General features: G+C 38.7%; 1 protein-coding gene and 1 pseudogene across 14 annotated transcripts in view; one reads left to right on the top strand and one right to left on the bottom strand.

Annotated features, from left to right (window-relative positions):
- FUT8 (fucosyltransferase 8) overlaps positions 1-26,299 on the bottom strand; it is a 315,633-nt gene that overhangs the window by 268,802 nt on the left and 20,532 nt on the right. For 2 of the 14 annotated variants that reach the window (XM_060418175.1, XM_060418176.1), the window contains exon 1: positions 7,695-7,808. The exons of the other annotated variants lie outside the window; for them this stretch is intronic. The gene's annotated coding sequence lies outside the window, so the exon portion shown is untranslated. Of the gene's footprint in view, positions 1-7,694; positions 7,809-26,299 lie in introns of those variants that run through there. 14 annotated transcript variants of the gene reach the window in all.
- Positions 1,400-3,190, top strand: LOC101120925 (UDP-GalNAc:beta-1,3-N-acetylgalactosaminyltransferase 1-like; annotated as a pseudogene).

The following is a 26,299-nucleotide window of genomic DNA, read 5'->3' as shown; positions in this document are numbered from 1 at the left end:
AGAACATGTAGAGGAATACAAAATATCCAGCACCCAACAAAGCATAATTTACAATGTCTTCTGTTACATACCTAACAAGCATTCACTAATTTGCCAAGAGGTTTCAAGAAAAAAAGACAAGAAAATAAGAGACAAATGAGGAGAAGTATCAATGAAAACCAATCCAGAAAGGACACAGTTTTTATAAAACCAGGAAACTAGGATTAAAAGTTATTATAAATGTATTCTATATGCTGTGAAGCTAGAGAAAAGACTTGAGTGCAATTTCAGTTAAAAACACAGAAAAAAGACCCAAATCAAACATCTGAAAAATGAAAGCTAGAATGTTAGAGATGCTCTAGCTGACACTCGGTGAATCAGGCCCTATTCCTAACGTGTGAGCTGAGTACTGGATTCCTTCTGGGTGGTTTAGTTTCCTCACAGGCATGTACTGATCAGTACTCAGCTGATTTCCTGGAAGGGACTTCTGCGGATCTGTAACATTCTCTTGCCGCCCTCTCCCCTCTGGTACTCTGCCCCGTGAGCTCTAGCTGCCTCGGCTTCTCAGGCTCCCAGCACCGTCTCCTCAATCCAGGCCGGTCTCTAGCCTTCTCTGGGGTTCTACTGCTCTACTATTCCATGCCTAAAAACACTCCCCAGGCTAGACCAAGCATAGGTCTCAGCTGTTTCCTGTCTCTCAGGGATCAATGTCTTGGGTTGCCTGATGGCAAATGCCTCAAGAACTGCTGTTTCATGTTTTTTGCCTAGTTATTTCAAGTAAAAGGATACCAATCCCTGCCACTCCAACTTGGCTGGAAGCATTATTTTAATTATTTTAAAGGAAAGTGAAAGTGAAGTCGTTCAGTCATGTCCGACTCTCTGCGACCCGTGGACTGTAGCCCACCAGGCTCCTCCATCCATGGGATTCTCCAGACAAGAATACTGGAGTGGGTTGCCATTTCCTTCTCCAGGGGATCTTCCTGACCCAGGGATCGAACCCAGGTTTCCTGCATTGCAGGCAGACGTTTTAACCTCTGAGCCACCAGGGAAGCCCGAACTATGAGTTAATCTAACTTTGTGATTGCACTGAAAGCTGAAATTTTCCAAAAATTAGATGTATTCAGTTAACACCACTCACCATGTTAATGTTATCCTTAACCATATAATAAATGCAGACTATGTGGTTGAATTTCAGAACAGTAACCATAAAAGTGAAATAGGCAATTAGCACACATACAATATTAAGAGAGAATACACAAAGAGGTGGAAAGTAAGCCCCAAAGGAGAAGAACATACTATGTTGTCTCTCTTTTCCTATAGCATTAATACATACATCAATGAATCTGGTATAACAAGGGAAGTTGCTGCTTCCAACATACATGTTATGCTGGCAAACAGACATCAGTAAGTAGGTAATAATATGCACCCAGAGGCTCAGGCCGCCGCGACAATCAGCTGCCCCACCAGAGGTAAGGAACATCTGGGTTTGGAGTCTTCAAATGGGAATAGTTTAATCTTTCCCCGGGCGGCTGAGAGTAGTTCACGGCAAATCTTTTGATTATAGCATGGAGTATGGAAAACAAAAACTTCAGCTACTGCTTTGGTTTCATCAGAAATTCTACAGGCATGTGTCTTATAAACAGTATATGGCAGAATTTTAAGCCAATCTGAGAGTCTCTGTTTTTCAGAAGAAATTCCAAGTGTTATTTTTGACTGCTTCTTACTACTGAATGTCCTGTTGGTGAAACTGAAGGTCTTTTGCTCAGAAGGAATAAATCAAGAAGATTAAATGGAGCCCCTAGGGTTTTGCGGTGTCTAGCAGCCAGAACCTGAGGCTCATGGGCTGCTGAGTGGCCGTAAAGGGCCCCAGTGCTCCACCCTTCCGGGCAGGATGTCACTGAGATCCCGCCAATGGAGCCTCCTGCTGCTGTTGCTCTTCCGTTTCCTGGTGATGCAGCACCTCAGTCTGCATCATCACCACGTGACAGTGTGTGACCTGGATGTACTTCTGAGAGTCCATTTACAGACAAGACTTCCACTTCACACTTCAAGAGCATTCAAACTATTCTCATCAAAACTCATTGCTTGTCATCCTAGTGATTTTGCACCCCTCGGATGAGAAGGTCAGTCAGGCCATTAGAGTCATTTGGGGTGAAAAGAAGTCTTGGTGGGGATACAAGGTTCTTACATTTTTCTTACTGGGCCAACAGGCTGAAAGTGAAGACAAAGTGTTAGCATTATCTTTAAAGGATAAACACCTCCGTTCTGGCAATATAATACAAGAGTTTTTATAGTCACATACAATAACCTGGGGCTTCCCATGTGGCTCAGTGGTAAAGAGTCTACCTGCCAAGCAGGAGATGTGGGTTCAATCCCTGGGTCAGGAAGATCCCCTGGAGAAGGAAATGGCAGGCTATAGTTCATGGGGTAGCAGAGTCAGACACAACTTGGCAACTAAATGACAACAATAACCTGATCTTGAAGATGATTAGGGCATTTAGGTGGATAACTGAGTTTTGCCCCAATGCTAGGTACATCATAAAGACAGACACTTATGTTTTCATCAATACTGGCAAGTTAGTGTATTATCTTTTAAATTTAAGCCACTCAGAGAAATTTTTCACAGGTTATCTTCTAATTGATATTTATCCCTATAGAAGATTTTACCAAAAAGCCCACATTTCATACTCGGAGTATACCTTTAGTGGTAAAGAATCCACCTGCCAATGCAGGAGACATAAGAGACATAAGATCCCTGGGTCAGAAAGATCCCCTGGAGGAGGACATGGCAACCCACTCCAGTAATCTTGCCTGGAGAATCCCATGGACAGAGGAGCCTGGTGGGCTGCAGTCTGTAGGGTCACAAAGAGTCAGATACGACTGAAGTGACTCAGCCATGTGTACCTTCAAGATGTTTCCCCCCAAATGCAGTGGACTGGGTTATATAACGTTCAGAGGTCTGGTGCCGATACAATTTGTAAAATGACAAGGCACATAAAATCCATCAAGTCTGAAGATATTTATGTTTGGATCTGTTTGAATTTATTAAAAGTGGACATTCTATTCCAGAAAACACCAATCTTTTCTTTTTATATAGGAATCACTTGGATGTCTGTCAACTCAGATGTGTGACTGAAGCCCGTGACTTTTCTTCCAAGGAAAGTATCGCATTTTGGCAGGTATGCTACGGAACACCACATGCCATTATTAATCTGACATTCTACCTAACACCTAGAGAAGGAAGGGATACTTTGTGGAAAGTGTTGAAGTAAGGACCATTAAATCTCCAACAGAAAACTCATGGGCCAGTCAGTGTGTTGGACATGGAACAGAAATTCACGAAGAGCCCATAGACTGAAGATGGGAGGGTTGCACTTGACCTATGGTTTATACTGACAAGTATCAAGTAGGGCCTTTTAAAGATGATATTCAGAGAAATTAAACATCATAGCTCAATCAGGAAAGAATCTGCCTGCAATGCAAGAGACCCAAGTTCGATTCCAGGGTCAGGAAGATACCCTGGAGAAAGAAATGGCAACCCACTCTAGTATTCTTGCCAGAGAAATCCCATGGGCAGAGGAGACTGCTGGGCTACAGTCCCTGGGATCACAAGAGTTGGACACGATTTAGTGACTAAACCATCACCACCACCAAGAAGGATGCAGAGTTTTTGTTAATAAAACTAATAGGACCAAATAATTTGAGGACATCATTCTATGGACTAGAACTTTTAAAAGGGTTTCATTGAATTATAAAGCTCATTTGTCCGTAACAATAAAGCAGTGTGGAATATTATTTATTCACTGAACAATCTAGTCAGTTCAGGATTTTGTATATATCTTGCATGGATTACCAGTATTTTTAATATATAGTTCTGTGGAAAAAAACTAAAGTTATACCAAAATTTTATCTGTTTTTGGTCATTCACAAGATACTTTAAGATGCTGCAGTATTTCAAAGCTATCAATCTTCATTTAATATTAGTGTTTTGTACTTTCTGAGTGTTTCAGTGCTATGGTTGTTTCAATATTATATAAACAGACCAGTGAAAAATCACTCTTTAAATTTTTTCCAGTATTTCACTGATGAGTTTATTATGAATAGCTCTTATTAATATGAAGCCATTGGTCACTACTGTGTATCAGTCATCTCTTGAACTTTGATAAAAATCTCATTATGATAAAACAGAGAAGAATTAAAGCAAGAAGATCTGAATTACTGTCTTGTTTGTAGAAATATAATCCCCTTGTTTTTAGATGTCACCGCATCTGGCTCATTGTTCCACCTGGAAATCAGGGGTAATACAGAATGCCAGGCAGCATATTTCCTTTTGGAAAGGACTCTGACGCTAAAAAGAATGAGAACATGATGGCCAGAAGGAATATCATGAAAGGAATGTCATATTTCAATACTTGAGGGACAGGGAAAACTAAAGATTCAAGTGACATCATTAACTGTGCCGTGTTTTTTCTCATTAACAATCATTCTAAGAATAAAAAGAGAACAAAAAAGAAAATATTTTGAACTGATAACCAGTATGAATTTGAAAAATAAAAACACTGAAAAGCCTGTTCTGTCCACTGTTTCAACAAAACTGAATTCACTATTCTAAGACTGTTAAACTCATAATTATTGGTAAGCAATATTTCCTATAATGATCTTGAAATGTAACATTCCTTTGAAGCAAAATAAAAAACTGAGTTAGTAACAAGAAGAAGTCCTCACTACTTCCTCTCCTATTCTGAAGTTGTCTACATGGACAACATAAACTAATAATCCATCAACTTTAATTTTATCTATTTTCTTACCAGTTAATAGGGCCCACATAAATTTTTATTCCTATTTTGGTCTAGGTAAATTTGTAGGTTCCATTTGACAGTAAAATGTCAATTCCCATTTTTTCTTCCTCTTCCTCCAGCCAGCCCTATATGCCAAAAATTATTGGAACAGATATTTAAGTGACTTCTGTCATCTTTAATTCATGACTTCGTTCATATAAGCTTTGTAGAATCACAAAAAATGAGAATAATATTTCTGAGAAATTAGAAATAAAAATTATATCTTTATCTATTATAGTCAATATCCTTTTAGTTATCATCCTTTCAGCTAGTCTGAAATCAGAAGACAAAGTACTGAAATTTCCATTGGTTATAACACCGTCATTCCCTTTACATTCCCATGTCAAATAACTTGACTTCCTCTTTTTCAATGTGCCTTACGTTAATGCCTTAACAGACCTAATAGAAGCAGAAGAGATCCAAGAAGGGATGGAAAGAATAGAACTGTACAAAAAAAAATCTTAATGACCCAGATAACCACAATGGTGTGGTCATTCACCAAGAGCCAGACATTCTGGAGAATAAAGTTAAGAGGGCCTCAGGAAGTACTGCTGTCAATAAAGCTAGTAGAGGTGATGGAATTCCAGCAGAGCTATTTAAAATCCAAAAAGATGATGCTATTATATGCTGCACTCAATATGTCAGCAAATTTGGAAAACCCAGCAGTGGCCACAGGACAGGAAAAGGTCAGTTTTCATCACAATTCCCAAGAAGGGCAGTACTAAAGAATGTTCAAGCTACCAGACAATTGCACTCCTTTCTCATGCGAGTAAGGTTATGCTCAGAATCCTTCAAGCTAGGCTTCATCATTCTGTGAATTAAGATCCTCCACATGTTCAAGCTGGGTTTAGAAAAGGCAGAGGAATCAGAGATCAAATTGCCAACATCCACTGGATCATACTGAAAGCAAAAGAATTCCAGAAAAACATCGACCTCTGGTGTGCTACAGTCCATTTGGTCACAAAGAGTCGGTCGGACACGACCTAGCAACTGAACAACAACAAACAAAATTTATATAACAAAACTTATAAATATATTCACCTTTTGACTTAGCAATTTCACTTTGGAAATTTACCATGAAAAAAAAAAATAGTATACAAACATATATGGACAAGGTTATTCCCCATATCACTGCTTTCAACTGCAAATTAATGGAAAAACCCTAAATGCAAAAAATTTTAAATTGGAGTGTGGTTGGCTAAATTATTGCAACAACACAATTAAGTAATATGTTGTTCTAGAAAGATGAAAAAGATCTTCCAAGATAAAAGAAAACAAAATAAAGGGCAGACTATTTACTGTACACAGCTTTTGAGTATGAAATAAGAAATAAGAAATACCCATGAATCAGAATAAAATATTTAACCAAGAAAATAATAAGACTGGTTACCAACAAGTGGTGTGTAGTGGTTTACTGTGGCTGCTGTAACAAATTACCACCAACGTGGTGGCTTACAACAACAGAAATTTATTCTCTCATTATTCTGAAGGTCCGAAGTCTGAAGCCAGTATCACTGAACTAAAATTAAGGTGTAAATAAGGCCTCATTCATAGGAGGCTCTAGGAAGGAATCTGTTCCTTGTCTCTGACAACATCTGGTAGTTGTTAACACTCTGTGACATGAGGCTCCAACCCAGCTTCTGCCTTTATGATCACACTGCCTTCTCCTTTCCTACGTCAAATCTCTTGTCTGCTTCCCTCTTAAGAAGAATACCCATGACTGTGTTTAGGGCCCACCCAGAATAATCTGTCTCAAGAGTCTTAGTCAAATCTGCAAAAATGCTTTTTTCAGATTAACAGATTTCAGAGAATAGCACTTGAATGTCACCCATGGGACCACCTTTCAGCCTATTGGGAGTGAGTGAAAAATGGAGTGGAAGAGATGGGCGAACGACTTTCAAACTATATAGTTCTGACTCCTGTTAGGACAGTAATTCCTATCATTCTGAACCATATGAATGTTTCATATACTCAAAAAATAAAGAAAATCAACAAGGATACAGGAGGAATAACCCCTACGGTGCTACATAGACAGAAAGAACTAGACATAAAAGTATTTCAAATAGTTATACCGAATATATCCACACTGAAAGATGGGTAGAGCCACTGGGAAGAACTAACTGAAGTAACTTTGGAACATGTTATTTTGCCTATATACTGTCAAGCTGAAAACAAAAAGACTACTAGTTAATTTTTACAACTAGTGTGACTGATCAACTTTGAGACTATCTTTTAAGCATACTAGAATTGATTTACTAAGTGAATGTATTGTAAATAATCAAAGTCAGCTCTATCACTGTTAGCAAAGGGAATTAGAAATGCTGAAAAAGTTATGAATCTTATGGTGCTGGACTAAAATCGAAGGTATCAACTTGAACTATATATGTAGATATACATACACATAAATAGAGAGATAAGAACATGTGAGTGTGTGTATCTCCTAACTCTATCAACTGAGGGAACTTGGCAGCAATGATACCCCATTAACAATGAATAGGACAACTAGCACCCAGATCTTTTATCTAAATCCTGTTCTCTCCCAACAGGAACTGAGACTTCTAGGTAAAACAGCTCATTCCATTTCAAGGGCTGGAACAGTACAAGACAGACCAAGAGCATCTTATTCCAGAAACTAAGGAAATGTTCAAAGAAAGATGGAACTATGTCTTAAGGATACAGGAGTCAGTCTGAAGGGACCAAATCTGGGACAAGCCAAGAATCAAAATAAATGGTATCAATTTGACAGTACTAAGTAAAATGAGAATCTGTGTGTATGTACATGCTAGAATGTCAGCTAATTAAAGGAGAAATTCACCAATTGGCAACCACCATATTAATAATGGGCTTCCCCAGTAGCTCAGACAGTAAAAAATCTACCTGCAATGCAGGAGACCTGGGCTCAATCCCTGGGTCAGGAAGATCCCCTGGACGAGGGCATAGCACCCCACTACAGTATTCTTGGGCTTTCCTGGTGGCTCAGATGATAAAGAATCCACCTGCAATGCAGAAGACCTGGGTTCAATCCCTGGGTTGGGAAGATCCCCTGGAGGAGGGCATGGCAACCCACTCCATTTTAATTTGGGGGCTTCCCTGTAGCTCAGCAGGTAAAGAATCCGCCTGCAATGCAGGAGACCCCAGTTTGATCCCTGGGTAGGGAAGATCCACTGTAGAAGGGAGAGGCTACCCACTCCAGTATTACTGGGCATCCCTGGTGGCTCAGCTGGTAAAGAATCCACCTGCAATGCAGGAGGAGGACTTGGAGAAGGGCATGGCAACCCACTCCAGTATTTTTGCCTGGAAAATCCCATAGACAAAGGAGCCTAGCGGGCTACAGTCAAGGGGTTTGCAAAGTGTTGGACACAACTGAACAACTCAGCAGACACAGCACACAAACTTCCTCAAAGAAATGCAAAAGTACTTAATAAAAGTCTGATAAGAAACAGAATATTCACATAGTCTCAAGTATTTCCTCATAACATAATTAATAAGTTAATTACAAAGGAAAAACATAGCACTTCTAGAGTAGGGAATAAAACATAAAACTGGCAGGCGACCAAAACTGGAATCACCAACAATGGGACAAATCAACATCATGTGTCTCCAGATAAAACCACCTGAGAAGGACACAACCATAGCCCTGAAAAAATGTATAATCAGAGTTTAGGATGAAACATTAGACAAACCCAAACTAAGAGACACTCTACAAAATAAATGGACTACATTTTTAAAAAGTCAGTGTCATAAAAGAAACTTTTCCAAATTAAAGAAAACGAAAGTAACTCATGATTCTGAATTTGATCTTGGACTGCTGCTGCTGCTGCTGCTGCTAAGTCACGTCAGTCGTGTCCGACTCTGTGCGACCCCATAGACGGCAGCCCACCAGGCTCCCCCGTCCCTGGGATTCTCCAGGCAAGAACACTGGAGTGGGTTGCCATTTCCTTCTCCAGTGCATGAAAGTGAAAAGTGAAAGTGAAGTCACTCAGTCGTGCCCGACTCTTAGCGACCCCATGGACTGTAACCTACCAGGCTCCTCCATCTGTGGGATTCTCCAGGCAAGAGTACTGGAGTGGAGTGCCACTGCCTTCTCCATTGATCTTGGACTAGAGAAAAATATTTTTTCTTGTGCTATATTATTTGGTCAGTTGGTAAAATTTAAATTCATAGACAACGTAAATAAGACTTAACAAATATAGATAGATTAAATGAATATTATTCATTATTCACTTATTATTATTCCTCACTTATTATTCATTTACAGACAGATTGATGTCCTTTGGTTACTTCAGGAGATCGTCTTACATTTCATAAAATAAACACTGAGTTTCAGAGAATCATATTTGTGACCTTCAAATAGTTCAGAAAAAAGAATGATAGAAATAAAATGTAAAATATTAAATCTGGGAAACTAGACAAAAGGTACAGAATAACTTTTTGCTTATATTTATTTGCTTGTTTGTAGCTGCACTGGGTGTTTATTCTTTGCACAGGCTTTTCCCAGTTACAGTGGGTGGGGCTACCCTCTAGCTGCAGGGTGCAGGCATCTCAGTGTGGTGGCTTCCTTTGTCTCAGAGCACCAGCTCTAGGGCACCGGGGCTTTAGCAGTTGTGGCTCGCGGGCCTAACTGCTCCACAGCATGTAGGATCCTCCTGGATCAGGGATCAAAACCGTGTCTCCTGCACTGGCAAACAGATTCTTTACCACTCAGCCACCAGGGAAGCCCCAGAAGAATTGTTTATACTGTTCTTGCACCATTCATTTTTGAGAGTCTGAAATTATTTTAAAAATACAAAACTTCAAAGGTCACTGACTAGGGTAATAATTTTGAAATTGGAAAACAGATATAGGGAACCTGACTCAGGACCAGGTGAAGGATAGAGAAGATTCTGCTAGAGTGTAAGGTCCAAAACTGTATAGTATATACATAACTGGAAATAGAACCATGTCTATCAATGTCTGCCTTCTGTCTTAACTCATTCCTATATTCAACTAGTGACTGCAACACAGTGTATGCTCTAATAAATGTATTAAATGGATGAACCCATATGTAAATAACAACCAGCAATAATAATCTGCATTAAGAAAATGAATCAAGCTATTCAGAAATAAGTCCCACAGATAAACATGAAGTTTCTAAACATATTTTAGCCACAGAATACTTTTTTCTACTAAAATCCTAAACAGAACCTCAACACAGGAAAAAAAAAAAATTTAAAGTGCAGTGACTCTAGTTTTGGTGGAAATCTAATGAAGGTTTGGAAACCCTTAACGTCTGTTCTTCCAACACCAAAACCCAACACCAATTCTCAAGATTCCAGAGCTCTGAGAATTTAAAGATGAAAGGACAGGCTTAATTTTGAAGTTACTACACCACCCTCTATTGCTAAGAAAAAAAAAAACTCTTCCTCTCTAAACCTTGATCTAAAGAACCATTCAAAACCAAGGCAAAATTATTTCCTCTCACTGTTCTAAAGTCTTTGGAACTGTTAAATAATTAATATTCAAACCTGGTTCTCCTCAAGAACCTTCTACATCTGGATTCCTTAAAAATGGACAGTTGTTTAAAGCTATGAAATTTAAGACAAGTTGAACAGGAAAATCCAGGTAACAAAAATCAGTAAATAAGTATCCTCTAATAATAAAGATACATCCAAAAATTGGCTCACTGCATACAAAGGATGATTAACGAATCAACTGGTATCCCACAAATCATTTCAAGGATTCACAAGGCCAAAACTATCTTCACGGTAACATTGAGATGGTAACCGCCTTTATCATAAAATTAGCATTTGCATGCACAGTACAAAAACAAAGTTGGATAAAACCAATGGTGTCTTAGAATGAACAAAGGCCCTGGTATCAAACTGTATTAGTAGTCAGTGTATGTTTTACTGACAAACAACTGGCAAGGAGTTGGGGGGAAGGCAGAAGGGAGTGAGTATTATTTAAGAATATACTTAATAAAGAGTTAAAATTATTTTTATTTTCTAAAATTTCAAACATTCACATCTTTTTTGCAGTCTGTGTACTGAGAAACTATCAATTCAGCTCAGTTGTGTCCGTATCTTTACAATCCCGTGGACTGTAGCACGCCAGGCTTCCCTGTCCTTCACCATCTCCTGAAGTCTGCTCAAACTCATGTCCATTGAGTCAGTGATGCCATCCAACCATCTCATCCTCTGTTGTCCCCTTCTCCTCCTGACTTCAATCTTTCCCAGCATAAGGGTCTTTTCTAATGTGTCAGCTCTTCACATCAGGTAACCAAAGTATTGGAGCTTCCGTATCAGTCCTTTCAATGAATATTCAGGACTGATTTCCTTTAGGATGGACTGGTTGGCTCTCCTTTCAGTCCAAGGGACTCTCAAGAGTATTCTCCAGCACCGCAGTTCAACAGCATCAATTCCTTAGCACTCAACCTTCTTTATGGTCCAACTCTCACATCCATACATGACTATAGGAAAAACCACAGCTTTTACTACACAGACCTTTGTTGGCAAAGTAATGTCTCTGATTTTTAATATGTTGTCTAGGTTTGTCATAACTTTTTTCCGAGGAGCAAGCGTCTTTTAATTTCATTGCTGCAGTTACCATCTGTAGTGATTTTGGAGCCCAAGAAAATAAAGTCTGTCACTGTTTCCATAAAATAGCCATATTTTATTCATATACTTCAGCCAAAGCAATATATTACAATACTCAGAGGTTAAAGCATCTGCCTCCAATGCGGGAGACCGGGGTTCAATTCCTAGGTCGGGAAGATCCCCTGGAGAAGGAAATGGTAACCCACTCCAGTATTCTTGCCTGGAGAATCCCATGGACGGAGAAGCCTGGTAGGCTACAGTCCATGGGGTCACAAAGAGTCGGACACGACTGAGCGACTTCACTTTCTTTTCACTTTCAGCCAAAATAATATATTACAATACAATGCAGAAGCAAATATAAAGATCCAGACATCTTCTACTAAGAGTCTGCAAAACTAAAGAGTTTTGCAAAAATGTAAAACAAAGGCAATCTAATTTTTTTGGCTGTTTTGGAAATTATTTTTAATTAAATATTATTTACATAAACATGTAATGAACTTATTATTGGTATTTTTAATGAATAGTTATATTAAATTTGTTTTACTCTAATGTGGCAAATATCAATATAATCACCAAAAAAATTTCTTGTAGTCTCCCTCAATACTTTTTAATAAGGTAAAATGGGTCTTAAGAATAAGTTTGAGAACTACTACTATTAAGCAGCAAACTGATTTGTCAGAAAACTTCCTCTAATCTCTACAGAATTAGAAATAAGAAAAAAACTGTGATTATTATCATGTGCCTGTATGCATGCTAAGTCACCTCAGCCATGTCCGACTCTGGAGACCCTGTGGACTGTAGCTCACCAGGCTTCTCTGTCCGTGGGATTCTCCAGGCAGGAATATTGGAGTGGGTTGCCATACCCTCCTCCAAGGGATCTTCCCAGCCCTGGGATCGAACCAGTGTCTCTAATGTCTCCTGCATTGGCAGGGGCCTTCTTTACCACTAGCACCACTTGGGAAGCCCTATTATCAGCATAAGATGAAGTAGCTTCAGTAGTGTCTGATTCTTTGTGACCCACCAGGCTCCTCCATCCATGGGATTTTCCAGGCAACAATACTGGAGTAGGTTGCCATTTCTTTTTCCAGGGGATCTTCCCAACCCAGGGATCAAACTCGGGTCTCCCGCATTGCAGGCAGACTCTTTACCATCTGAGCCACCAGGAAATCCCAAATGCTAGAGTGGGTTGCCACTTCTTCCCCAGGGGATCTTCCCAAGTCAGGGATAGAACCCGTGTCCCCTGTAGCTGCTGCATTAGCAGACAAATTCTTTACCATTGAACCACTTGGGAAGAGCTCCACTCAATTCAGTACAAGTAAAACAAATGTTCCAAAAATGCAACACTGCTATTAATCTTCAAACATTTTCCCTCACCTATTTTTTTTCCAATATAAGAGAAGGAAATTTTAGAACTCCTACATATTTTCTCATTCCAAATTTCTCTATTCCTACTGTATCATTAATGTTGAAAAATAGTCAATCGTTTTGGATGGAATGGAATACATTAATTTCAGTGGTGGATAATGTCTGCTATCTGACATACTATACCTTTTAATATATCTGAAATGTTCCACAGGTTAAAAAAATCTCAGCAAAGACTATAGGAGAAAAGGGAAATGGGAAAAAAATAGGGGAGAAAAAAGGAGGAATAGAAGGGAAAAGAAAAGAGGAGGGATAAGGAGAAGAGGGCAAGGAGGAGGAGTAAGGAGAGGGGGAAATAGAAGGAGAGGAGAAGCATGAATGACCTGCTAACTCTACCTTCCACAAAGCTGACTGGACATTTTAAGTATATGATACCCACAGACAAATTTTCTCTAGGTATCTCATACTTACTATGGCCTACCCAAAGAGCACTGCTTAAATGAAGCACTTGTTATCTAAGACAAACTTTCTCATAAACCATATTCAACGCCCAAGGCCAAAAACACTATTGTTTTTTGTTAAATTATGCTCAGTTTATTAACCTGAAACTGAACTGTAAACATTATTATACTAACTAAAGTTGCATATTTTTATCATCAGGTTCATGTAAGAACAATTATCAAGTTCATTTACATTCTAAGGTTTCCTCGCTACTTTCACTGAAATAGCTTTATAGGTCAGTTCTGGTTTGTTGTTGTTCAGTCACTAAGTCGTGTCCAACTCTTTGCAACCCCATGGACTGCAGCACACCAAGCTTCCCCGTCTTTACTATCTCCCAGAGTTTGCCCGAGTTCAGGTCCACTGAGTTGGTGATGCTATATCCATCTACACTGGAAAGCAGTTCTGGCGACTAATAAACCAATTTGCATTTCAGAAGCATATATACAATTCAAAATTTGACTATTTCAAAACAGGAAATAAAAATTTAGCCAATGTCTCTATAAAATAAGACTTCCTGGCAAAGCAAACATTACTATATAAAATTATAATCTGAACAAAAAACAGCACATTACCTTATTCACTGTTTTTACTTGCTACTTGAGCTTTACAAATAAGTACTTAATAAGTGGTGTTTATGAGCATTATAAAATTGTGAAAGATTAAAAAGCCATCTTTTATTCAACATAGCCAAAGAAATATCAACATATACTATCACACCTATTTACTAGTATGCCTTTTAAACATAATTCCATGCTGTAGCTCAGAAAAATGTCCACTTTTAAACAAGTCCTTATGTGAAAAAAACCTTAATGCGAGGAATTAAGGATCTAATGGTATGCTGTTGAGTGTTTAATGTGTATCAAGTGCTTTGACTAAGCGTTTTACATGGGCTACTGCTAAATCACTTGAAATCTCATAACCACTCTGTAATTATCATCTCTATTTTACAGCTGAGGAAACAAATCCAGTTAGTAACTAGTCGGCTAAAATTTGAACTCAGATCTGACTCTAAACCACAGTTTTTTTCCACTCTACCAAGTTACACAGATTAAAGATTACAACTTTCATTCATTTAAATAAATATCAGCAACAGTATCATTCAGTCTCAATTACACAAAAATGTAAATCATCTGTAGTACATGGCTTAACCCCAAACTCAGATATATAATCCCTAATGATTACAAATTAGTAAATGTACCAAATATTTCATGCTTGGCCCCTGACAAGCAAAAAGGTCCTCATATATAAACAGTCCACTATAAACAAGCTATTCCAAAACCTATTCAGAACTTAGAATGCACTTTCCTTTTATGGAGAAACATGCTAACTGATAACTCTAGTCCCAGGCCAACCCATATTTAAACGGTAATTTATCAACCATACTTAGCCACTATTTATAAATATAGGGAAATATACATATTGCGGTAGGGTGGGCAGTGTGGGTGTATTAATATTTGGAGTTCCAAGTTGTGATCTCAAGAATTCATTTGTCTGCCTGTTTGTCAGTGAAAGCAGAGACATCCCTGACACCTAAGGCAGCATGGTAGTCTTGCAGAGAGGCAGGGATTCGGTAGCAGAGTCTAGGGTCAGAGAAGATTAATTAATAGTCTCTGCTGGAAAACCTAAACAATCACATAAGGGACAGCACTGCTCTACACAGAGATCGCTCACTTCTTCAGGCAATCTCTATTCTATAGAGCACTTATATCTATAGAGTGTATGTATAAGTCAAAAGCCAACCATGTTATAAGCTAATTTGGTATACTGCAGAAAACACATCTTACGTTCCTTTTTAATCTATTTCTACTTGAGGAGCATAGCTATAAACACAATGCTTAATAGCCAATCTGGTGAACATTATAGCTTAAATTATTAATACATCAACCATTATAACTACATTCTTTTGCGAAAGGAAATCTATACTAACAAGTTAATTTTTGTTACCCACATTGCTGTTGGGCTGCTTTCACCCACCATTAGTGTGTGTGTATACATATATATATATATATATATATATATATATATATATATATTCCATCTATCTGGTATTTTATTTTGATACTAAATAAAATATGAGATAATTAGTTGAAGAAAATATATAAACCCCAAAACAACAGTCATTAATGAGAGCTAAGTTCTACTAAGCATCTACCATGTAACAGCCATTATGTTGACTATTAAAATTATTGGCCGGCATTAAATTATTTCAATTAAACTTCATAATAACAATGCTAGTTATAAAACCCATTTAACAGACAGAGAAATAGAAATGTGGTAAATTTACTTCGCTCTTCAACATCGTACCATTAATATTTGGTTCTGGAATGAGGTCTGCTATCCAAGTTCAGTTCAGTTGCTCAGTCATGTCCGACTCTTTGCAACCCCATGAACCACAGCACGCCAGGCCTCCCTGTCCATCATCAACTCTTGGAGTCTACCCAAACCCATGTCCAATGAGTCAGTGATGCCATCCAACCAACTCGTCCTCTGTCGTCCCCTTCTCCTCCTGCCCTCAATCTTTCCCAGCATCAGGGTCTTTTCGAATGAGTCAGCTCTTCGCATCAGGTGGCCAATGTATTGGAGTTTCAGCTTCAATATCAGTCTTTTCAATGAACACCCAGGACTGATCTCCTTGCAGTCCAAGGGACTCTCAAGAGTCTTCTCCAACATCACAATTCAAAAGCAACAATTCTTCGGTGCTCAGCTTTCTTTATAGTCCAACTCTCACATCCTTACATGACTACTGGAAAAACCATAGCCTTGACTAGACGGACCTCTGTTGACAAAGTAATGTCTCTGCTTTTTAATATGCTATCAAAGGCCACGATCTTATTCATTATTCACTTTACTACATTTACTGAGTACCACTGTGAGGGAAGAGGTACAAAATCACAGAGGTAAAGATATTCACATCCTAATATCCATTCAACAAATATTTCTTGAGTTCCTATTATGTTCCAGGCCCTGTTGTTTTTACTGGTGGCTCAGTTGAGGCTCTCCTCAACTAGTATTAACTCTATTATATAGTCATCTTCCAAAGAAGGCGATTGCACCCCACTCCAGTACTCTTGGCTGGAAAATCCCACAGACGGAGGAGCCTGGAGGGCTGCAGACCATGGGGTCGAGAAGACTCGGACATGACTGAGCGACTTCACTGTCACTTTTCACTTTCATGCATTGGAGAAGGAAATGGCAACCCACTCCAGTGTTCTTGCCTTGAGAATCCCGGGGATGGGGGAGCCTGGTAGGCTGCTGTCTATGGGGTCGCACAGAGTTAGACACAACTGAAGCGACGCAGCAGCAGCAGCAGCAGCAGCAGCAGCAAGGACATATAAAAGGATTCAAAACACTCCTAAAGAGGTTCCCACTGGTCAAAGATGGGACAATTAGAGCTTCATTAACTGTATTAACTGCAATATATTAAAATCTAAATACGCGTAAATCCTTGAGTTCATAATGATCCTTAAGTAACTAAAACACTTTCAGCAGTTTTTACTGCACGTATCCACTTTCTTGAAAACGGGTAATTAAAAATGAAGAATTAGGCATTTATCCTGCCTGTCCTTGTAAATAGCAACCTCCTTCAAAAGGCCCGATGCACACACTGCCACACTCAGTGCCCCTGACCTTGCAGCAGGCCATCACCAACACATGCCTCTGCCGGAGACTCGTGAACACTCATAGGCAAGTCAGGGTCAGCCTTCTTTGTGGTCACCGTTCCTCCTCCTGGGTCCTGATGCGCACAAGGTTTTGTTCCAAGTTTTCACTCCAATCCCAAAGAAAGGCAATGACAAAGAATGTTCAAACTACTGCACAATTGCACTCATCCCACACGCTAATAGAGTAACACTCAAATTTCTCCAAGTCAGGCTTCAACAGTATGTGAAATAAGAACTTCCAGACGTTCAAGCTGGATTTAGAAAAGGCAGAGGAACCAGAGATCAAATTGCCAACATCCAACAGATCATCGAAAAAGCAAGAGAGTTCCAGAAAAACATCTACTTCTGCTTTATTGACTATGCCAAACCCTTTGACTGTGTGGATCACCACAAAATGTGGAAAACTCTTAAAGAGATGGGAGTACCATACCACCTGACCTGCCTCCTGAGAAATCTGTATGCAGGTCAAGAAGCAACAGTTGGAACCACACATGGAATAATGGACTGGTTCCAAATTGGGAAAGGAGCACGTCAAGGCTGTATATTGTCACTCTGCTTATTTAACTTCTATGCAGAATACATTATGTGAAATGCCAGGCTAGATGAAGCATAAGCTGGAGTCAAGATTGCCAGGAGAAATATCAATAACCTCAGATATGGAGATGACACCACCCTTACGGCAGAAAGTGAAAAACTAAAGAGCCTCTCAATGAAAGTGAAAAAGGAGAGTGAAAAAGTTGGCTTAAAACTCAACATTCAAAAAACAAAGATCATGGCATCTGGTCCTATCATTTCATGGCAAATAGATGGGGAAACAATGGCAACAGTGACAGACTTTATTTTCTTGGGCTCCAAAATCACTGGAGATGGCGACTGCAGCCATGAAATTTAAAGACACTTGCTCCTTGAAAGAAAAGCTATGACCAACCTAGATAGCATATTAAAATGCAGATACATTACTCTGCCTACAAAGGTTTGTCTTGTCAAAGCTATGGTTTCTCCAGTAGTCACGTATGGATGTGAGAGTTGGACTATAAAGAAAGCTGAGTGCCGAAGAATTAATGCTTTTGAACTGCGGTTTTGGAGAAGACTCTTCAGAGTCCCTTGGACTGTAAGGAGATCCAACCAGTTCATCCTAAAGGAAATCAGTCCTGAATATTCATTGGAAGGACCTATGCTGAAGCTGAAACTCCAATACTCTGGCCACCTGATGAGACAACCTGACTCATTGGAAAAGACCCTGATGCTGGGAAAGATTGAAGGCAGGAGGAGAAGGGGATGACAGAAGGATAAGATAGCTGGATGGCATCACTGACTTAATGACATGAGTTTGAGCATGGTCCGGAAGTTAGTCATGGACAGAGAGGCCTGGCATGCTGCAGTTCATGGGGTCACAAAGTCGGACACGACTGACTGACTGAACTTCCTTGTAAATTGTGCTAATAACAAAATAACAGTTGAAGATATTATTATAGGGAAGTACCCTAAATCATAAATAAAAATTACTTAGAATATCGCCATTTTGCGATCCCCAATGAATTACTAGATGTAGGTATTAAATGGGCTTCCCTGATGGCTCAGTGACAAAGACTCTTCCTGCAATGCAGGAGACCTGGGTTCAATCCCTGCATCAGGAAGATCTCCTGAAGAGGGCATTGCAACCCACTCTAGTACTCTTGCCTAGAGAATCCCTTGGACAGAGAACCCTGGCGGGCTATGGCCCATAGGGTCGCACAGAGTCAGTCACGAATGAAGCAACTAAGCAGCAGCAAGCAGGTATTAAATATCCATGGCTGGTAACATCACAAAAAAGATTCACGCAGATATCAAGTCCCCCAATGAATATAACCTCATATAGTCTTGTCAGGATCATACCTAATTCTGATCAAGACTCTAGATCCCACAGAAAACCTGCAGGACACATAAAAAAGACAAAGGCATGTTGAATTAACCATTAGTATGCAATCAGCAGAACCAAACTATGGGAAACTCTACAAGTCAGCCAGGGTTCAGCAGCTAAACTGTGCAGAAAAGAAAGAAATGAGAGGGGGAACCTACAGATTAAAAGGCTCAAAAGGCATACCAAATTCAAAACTGAAATAGGTAAGATTAAAGTGTACTATCTAGAAACACACACACACACACACACACACGCGGGTGATAAAACTGTATTACCACAAAAAATCAAAATAATTGTTACTACTGGGAGGGAAACAGTTACAAGTTTCCGGGGTGGTGGCTATAACTGTGTTAGTTTACAATACATTAAATAGACTTGTTCTGTGTGGTCTTTTTTTGAATTTGTACTTTATTTTTACAATCATAATAATTATATTTTGTTGTATAATAAATTGTAAAAAAAAAAAAAAAAAGGAAGGAAGGAATTTTGAGTCTGACACAGTTGAAATTCCAACTCTATCACATTCCTGTTGTGTGATCCTAGGCAAGTCATTTAATAACTCTATGCTTCAGTTTCCTCATGAGTGAAACAGAGAAAATAATAACCATAATACCGAGCAAAACATATAGTTAAAATGTTTCACAAAGTGCTCACTGGATAGTGTTATGATTTCAGTAAATAATTACTACCTATTCAAAAATGTGGCACTGTACTGCTAGGTCAAATTCTTTGCAAAGAATGATTATAGTACTCTTTGATATAAATTTTTTTTTATTATCAGTCACTTCTTGTATAAATCCTTGAAAGTGAAAAAATCTAATAAAGAAAATGTCAAATAATACTTAACATAAGTTTATTTACCCAGTACTTAGACCAAATGCCTTATAAAGCAGACATGTATATAATTTGAGGGAACATAAATTCATTTCTCTTGGGCAAATACCTACTGGTGAGATTTCTGGGCCACATGTTAAGTGTATGTTTAATTTTATATAAGAAACTGCCAAGCTATTATCCGAAGTGACTGTACAATTCTGCATTCCTATCAGCAATGTACACGAGTTCCAGCTGCTTCACATCTCTGCCAGCTTGGTATTGTCAGTTTTGTGTCTTCTTTTTGTTTTGCCATTCTAAAAGGTACATAGTAGTATTTCTTTTTGGTTTTAAGTTGTATTTCCCTAATGGCTAATAATGTTGAAATACTCAGGGTTTCTTTTTAATATTATATTTAATTCTTATTAAAGGACTACTTTTAATGTTTAGCACTCAGCCTGTTAATGTAATGAAACAGTTTTATAAACTAAACTAAGCTTGATGCAGAATCATTTACAATACTGAAAATTTCAAACTGGCCTCAAGAAAAAATAGAAACCTTATACAAACATTTTTAATTCATTCAGTATAAAATGTATTCAAATAAAGTCAACTCAAATTTTTGGCAACTTTTTAATAAAAATTAAGAAAATTAAATAGCTTCTTTATCAATTTTCTGCTTCTCATCTTCCCAAAACGCCTTCCACAAAATAACCTAAGTGAAACAGTGTCATACAACATTTATTGAGTGCTTAGTCTTTATGCATACAAATATTAATATCAAATGACCCTGTTCTCAAGCAGTTATTATTATTCATAATTTTAAAAAATTAACTTTCTCATTTTTTAAAGTCTTTCTCTTTTAGAATAGTATTAAATTTAAAGAAAAATTCAGAAGATAACAGAGTTCCTATATACTGCCTTCCCACTCAGTTTCCCCTAATTAGTAACATCTTACATTAGTACGTCTGTCTGTCTGTGAAAGTTGCTCAGCTGTGTCTGACTCTTTGCGACGCCATGGACTATACAGTCCATGGAATTCTCTAGGCCAGAATACACTGGAGTGGGTAGCCTTTCCCTTCTCCAGGGGATCCTCCCAACCCAGGGATCGAACCCAGGTCTCCCGCATTGCAGGTGGATTCTTTTACCAGCTGAGCCACAAGGGAAGCCCCGTATAGTACATTTGTTAAAATTAATAAACAAATGCTGATGTATTATTATTAACTAAAGCCTGCAGATTACCTAAACCTCTATTTCTGTTCCAGGATCCCAGTTAATATACCAAATTATATTTAGTTGTCATATCTCTTTAGGTTCCTCCTGGCTAGGACAGTTTTTCAAACCTTCCTTCTTTTTAACAACTCAAGAGTTCTGAGATATTTTGTAGGTATGATACCTCTCTCAGTTTTGCGCCATACTCAGTTTTAAACTTAAAATTTTTTACTTATTAAACAAACTTTATTATCAACCAAAGCTTGGTTCAAATTTTGGAGTTACTAATAACATGTATATTTTTCTACAAATATATGAAAATATTCTAAGGTACGAGTACTATAAACTATAATTAAAATGATATCTACATTTCAACAATCCCGATCTCTAACTGCATCACCAAAGTATATAACAGGTCTCCATGTATGAAATAAGGAAGTAAATTTCCAAAATTATAATGAAAATCAGTTACTTGTCAATGTACTGTCTCTGTAAAAGATATCTTGCCACTTATCCAAAATATCATCTTAATAAAAAATGAATCACTTAAAATGTGTGAAAACACATTTCTTTCTGCATAACTTGCTCACTACACTCATTCACTTTTTTCTTCTTTTAAAGGCAGATGTGGTTTGATTATGAAATATAGTTCCAGTTTTGTTACCTTGGGCCTAAAATAATTACTACAAGATGCAGTTGTTATAAACTGTTGCACAGATAAGGAAGTTTCTCCTCAAGCCAAGGATACTTCTCATCTACAACAAAAGAGATCACTGGACTATGGTGAAATGTTCCCCTAATATGTATAGTATCTCACTTTATGCTTTTATTGATTCTTCATGGGCTCTAACGAACTCTTGTTAATACTTGTGACTTACATACTAGTCACAAATGTCATAAAAATCTAAGAGCTGGTTGTTTTTTTAAAAAGCCTTAAATCACCAGGGAAGTTAAGTCTTTCCCAGGGAGAAGGATTCTAGATAGGTGCGTGCATCATAAGGCAGTTGTTCAGAGAATTCAGTGAAGACACGGAAGGCACTTATGGTAACTAGCTGACAATCTGGAAAGCTAAGTTTTATCAGGTGGAAGTAATGCAGATAAATGTGTTGCAGCAAGTGCTAATTATTCCAAATCTAACTAAATTCTATCAGGAAAAAAACACCAAAATAAAACTTTTTTTTCAACAAGTCAATAGCATAGGGAAAAATAGAGAGCCAGGCTATCCTAGTTTCAAAGAAACAAAACACGGTACACAACCGATTATAATAAGTTTTGTTTTTTTTTTTTAAGAAATTTAAAACAGATGTTACACAACCAATTATAGTGACTGGACCATTTTGGGATCCAGATTTAAACAAACCAAAAGCAAAAGGACTTTTTGTACATAATAGGGGAGTATCAGTTAATTTTAAGAATTACAGTTAATTGTTTTTAAGTATAACAATGGCATTGTAATTACACTACAAAAAGAAATTCAAGTTTCTCTATTCATGGATAAAACAGCATGATTTCTGGATTTTCATCAAGATATATCATCAAAAAAGGTGTTGAGGGAAGAGACAATAGGCCCAAAATGGAGTTGTTTGTGCTAAGACCCATGTCCGCAAACCAAGACTTAATACCTAACCCAAAAACAATTTCAATCTCTCACAGGAATGCAATCTTAAACAAGTCAATCTGGAATTTCCTGGTTAGCAGTAGAGAAATAATCCACCTGACAGACCTCTTGAATTACCCCAAAGGAAGATGAGGCAACTCTGCTCTTTGTCCCTGTTCCTGTTCCCTTCCATTTTGCTCAACTCTTCAAAGCTCCTTTCTATTTGCTAGCTAGAATGGAATGCTGCCCAATTCATGAATCACTGAATAAAGCCAATCAAATTTTCAGATTTACTTAGCTGAATTTTGTAATGATGTTACATGGAAATTCAATGCAATGTTTTTGTTTTTGCAGTTTAAAGTTACAAATAGAATGAAAAAATAAGTTAAAACTTTAGTACAGAGAGATTAAGGTGCCTTCCCTTTGAGGATTTTCGTTTCTGTTGACATAATTGGGGCCTAATACAATGTCTGCCATACAGTACTTTCTCAATAAAACAACATTTGATGAACATACTATTAAACTGCCTAACAAAGAGGAAAACAGACGTCTAAGACAATAAAAGTGTCCCTTATTCAAAACAGGTGACATAAATTTCTAAGAAAATGTGCCTCTCTGTCAAGTCTGGGCAGCAATACTGACAAGTTTACAAGGAGGGTATTAGTGAGTTAGACATAATCACTGGAGGAATTGCTGGTGGCTAATTAACCAAACTAATCTATGTCAATCACCACTGGGTGGGCCCCAAGGGGCTCTCGCTTCTGGTGCCAAGCGCCTGGCTAGGCCAGGCGCAACCCGCTCCGGGGACAGCGCGAGGTGGGGAGTCTGAATGTGGCAGTACACCTGTCAAACAGTAACGCAGGTGTCCTAAGGCAAGCTCAGAGAGGACAGAAACCTCCCATGGAACAGAAGGGCAGAAGCTCACTTGATCTTGATTTTCAGTACGAATACAGACCGTGAAAGCAGGGCCTCACTATCCTTTTAAAAAAAAAAAAAAATTTTAATTTAAAAAAACCACCACTAGGGGGCAGAGAAGAGGGGGTGGTGGTAGTACTTAATGACTACACATGATTTGGGGGGAATTATATCTTTTTCAGTACAAAATAAAATACCAGCAACTACATTTACACCTTGATTTATATACCAGTTTTTAAAACTTCTTTAAAACTAATTAAAACGTAGGAAACCACATAAGTAGCCCTTACAACTGCTTCTGATTGTAATCCTGTGCCGGTGAAACCATATACCAAAAAATGTTGAAAGTTGAGACTTCGGGAATTTAAGAAATGCAAAAGTGAAATGGTACCAAGAGTTTAACCACAGACGGAGAAGCAGGAGAAGGGGAGCTGCCTTAGGATGGAGGTTGGCGGCAGCAACTGGAGATAGTGCTGAATATTTAGGTTTTGTTAACCTGAAAAAAACAGACAACATGACATAATAGATCAAAGGGAAGAGAGGCAGATGAAGAAAGGACATGTGAATGCAAATCCTCCTTCTCTAAGCTACAAAGTGACTAGAATGAAATATTACCTGAGAGGGAAGAAATGGAGAAAGAGAAGAACCTTTAATTCTATTTCTTAAGCTATTTCTTACTCCTCCTCATATTGTTACCCCCCCCCCAAAAAAAATCACTTGGAAAGTAGCAGAACTGTGAGCCCAAACAGTGTGATTCAAAGTTGTGAAACCTCCTTACTATACAGAAGTAGAAACCAATAAGTCTAACAGAAAACACCAAGGTAGAGAGATGGCTTAAAACCAAACCAAAAAAAAAAACAAAACAGCAAGCAAACAAACAAGATCACATTATGACTCTTCACAGTTAAGACTTTTAAGTTACTTCCCAGGTCCAGAAACTCAACCTAAACTCCTTTCCACACTCACTCTACTGTTTGGTAAACCTCTCTTTGTATCTAGAATCTCCCTGGTTCTGCTGGCTTGTTGTTTTAAGCATTTACTGTAATCACCATGGAATCACAACAAGAAATATAAAGTTTAGAAAAATCTTATAAAGTTCATGGGTGCCTCACATATCCTGACTTCACTGGTCAGAACAAATGGTATCCAGAAGTTTTCAGCCGCATATCTTCTTGTCTCAAGTAAAGTGCATTTCTCAGTCCCTAAATAGTTGCTGTTTCAAACCCTGAAAGATGATGCTGTGGAAGTGCTGCACTCAATATGCCAGCAAATTTGGAAAACTCAGCAGTGGCCACAGGACTGGAAAAGGTCAGTTTTCATTCCAATCCCAAAGAAAGGCAATGCCAAAGAATGCTCCAACTACTGCACAATTGCACTCATCTCACAAGCTAGTGAAGTAATGCTCAAAATGCTCCAAGCCAGGCTTCAGCAATATGTGAATCGTGAACTTCAAGCTGGTTTTAGAAAAGGCAGAGGAACTAGAGATCAAATTGCCAACATCCGCTGGATCATGGAAAAGCAAGAGAGCTCCAGAAAAACATCTATTTCTGCTTTACTATGTCAAAGCCTTTGACTGTGTGGATCACAATAAACTGTGGAAAATTCTGAAAGAGATGGGAATACCAGACCCCCTGACCTGCCCTTTGAGAAACCTGTATGCAGGTCAGGAAGCAACAGTTAGAACTGGACATGGAACAACAGACTGGTTCCAAATAGGAAAAGGAGTACGTCAAGGCTGTATATTGTTACCCTGCTTATTTAACTTCTATGCAGGATACATCATGAGAAATGCTGGGCTGGAAGAAGCACAAGCTGGAATCAAGATTGCCAGGAGAAATATCAATAACCTCAGATATGCAGATGACATCGCCTTTATGGCAGAAAGTGAAGAGGAACTAAAAGCCTCTTGATGAAGGTGAAAGAGGAGAGTTGAAAAAGTTGGCTTAAAGCTCAACATTCAGAAAACAAAGATCATGGCATCCAGTCTCATCACTTCATGGCAAATAGATGGGGAAACAGTGGAAACAGTGGCAGACTTAATTTTGGGGGGCTCCAAAATCACTGCAGATGGTGATTGCAGCCATGAAATTAAAAGACGCTTACTCCTTGGAAGAAAAGTTATGACCAACCTAGATAGCATATTCAAAAGCAGAGACATTACTTTGCCGACTAAGGTCAGTCTAGTCAAGGCTATGGTTTTTCCAGTAGTCATGTATGGATGTGAGAGTTGGACTATGAAGAAAGCTAAGCACCGAAGAATCGATGCTTTTGAACTATGGTGTTGGAGAAGACTCTTGAGAGTCCCTTGGACTGCAAGGAGATCCAACCAGTCCATCCTAAAGGAGATCAGTCCTCGGTGTTCTTTGGAAGGACTAGTGCTAAAGCTGAAACTCCAATACTTTGGCCACTTCATGTGAAGAGGTGACTCACTGGAAAAGACTCTGATACTGGGAGGGATTGGGGCAGAGGAGAAGGGGACGACAGAGGATGAGATGGCTGGATGGCATCACCAACTCAATGGACCTAAGTTTGAGCGAACTCCAGGAGTTGGTGATGGACAGGGAGGCCTGGCGTGCTGCAATTCATGGGGTCACAAAGAGTCAATTGAGCAACTGAACTGAACTGAAATAGTTGCTATATTTCAAAGTCTTTTTTTATAACACACCCATGATTATAGAAGGGGACAACAGAGGAAAGAGATGGCTGGATGGCATCACCGACTCAGTGGACATGAGTTTGAGCAATCTCTGGGAGTTGGTGATGGACAGGGAAGCTTGGCCATACTGCAGTCCATGGGGTTGCAAAGAGTTGGACACAACTGAGCGACTGAACGGAAAAGACCCTGTGTCAGGTATTCTGCATGCATCACTGATCATTCTTATCACATCATCTATAAAAGGGAGATATTATCAATGCTGCTTTTGCTGGAAAACAATGGCTTCAGAGAA

Source organism: Ovis aries, chromosome 7 (assembly GCF_016772045.2).
Source record: "Ovis aries strain OAR_USU_Benz2616 breed Rambouillet chromosome 7, ARS-UI_Ramb_v3.0, whole genome shotgun sequence".
NCBI lineage: Eukaryota > Metazoa > Chordata > Mammalia > Artiodactyla > Bovidae > Ovis > Ovis aries.
This window is presented reverse-complemented; position numbering and strand designations above follow the sequence as displayed.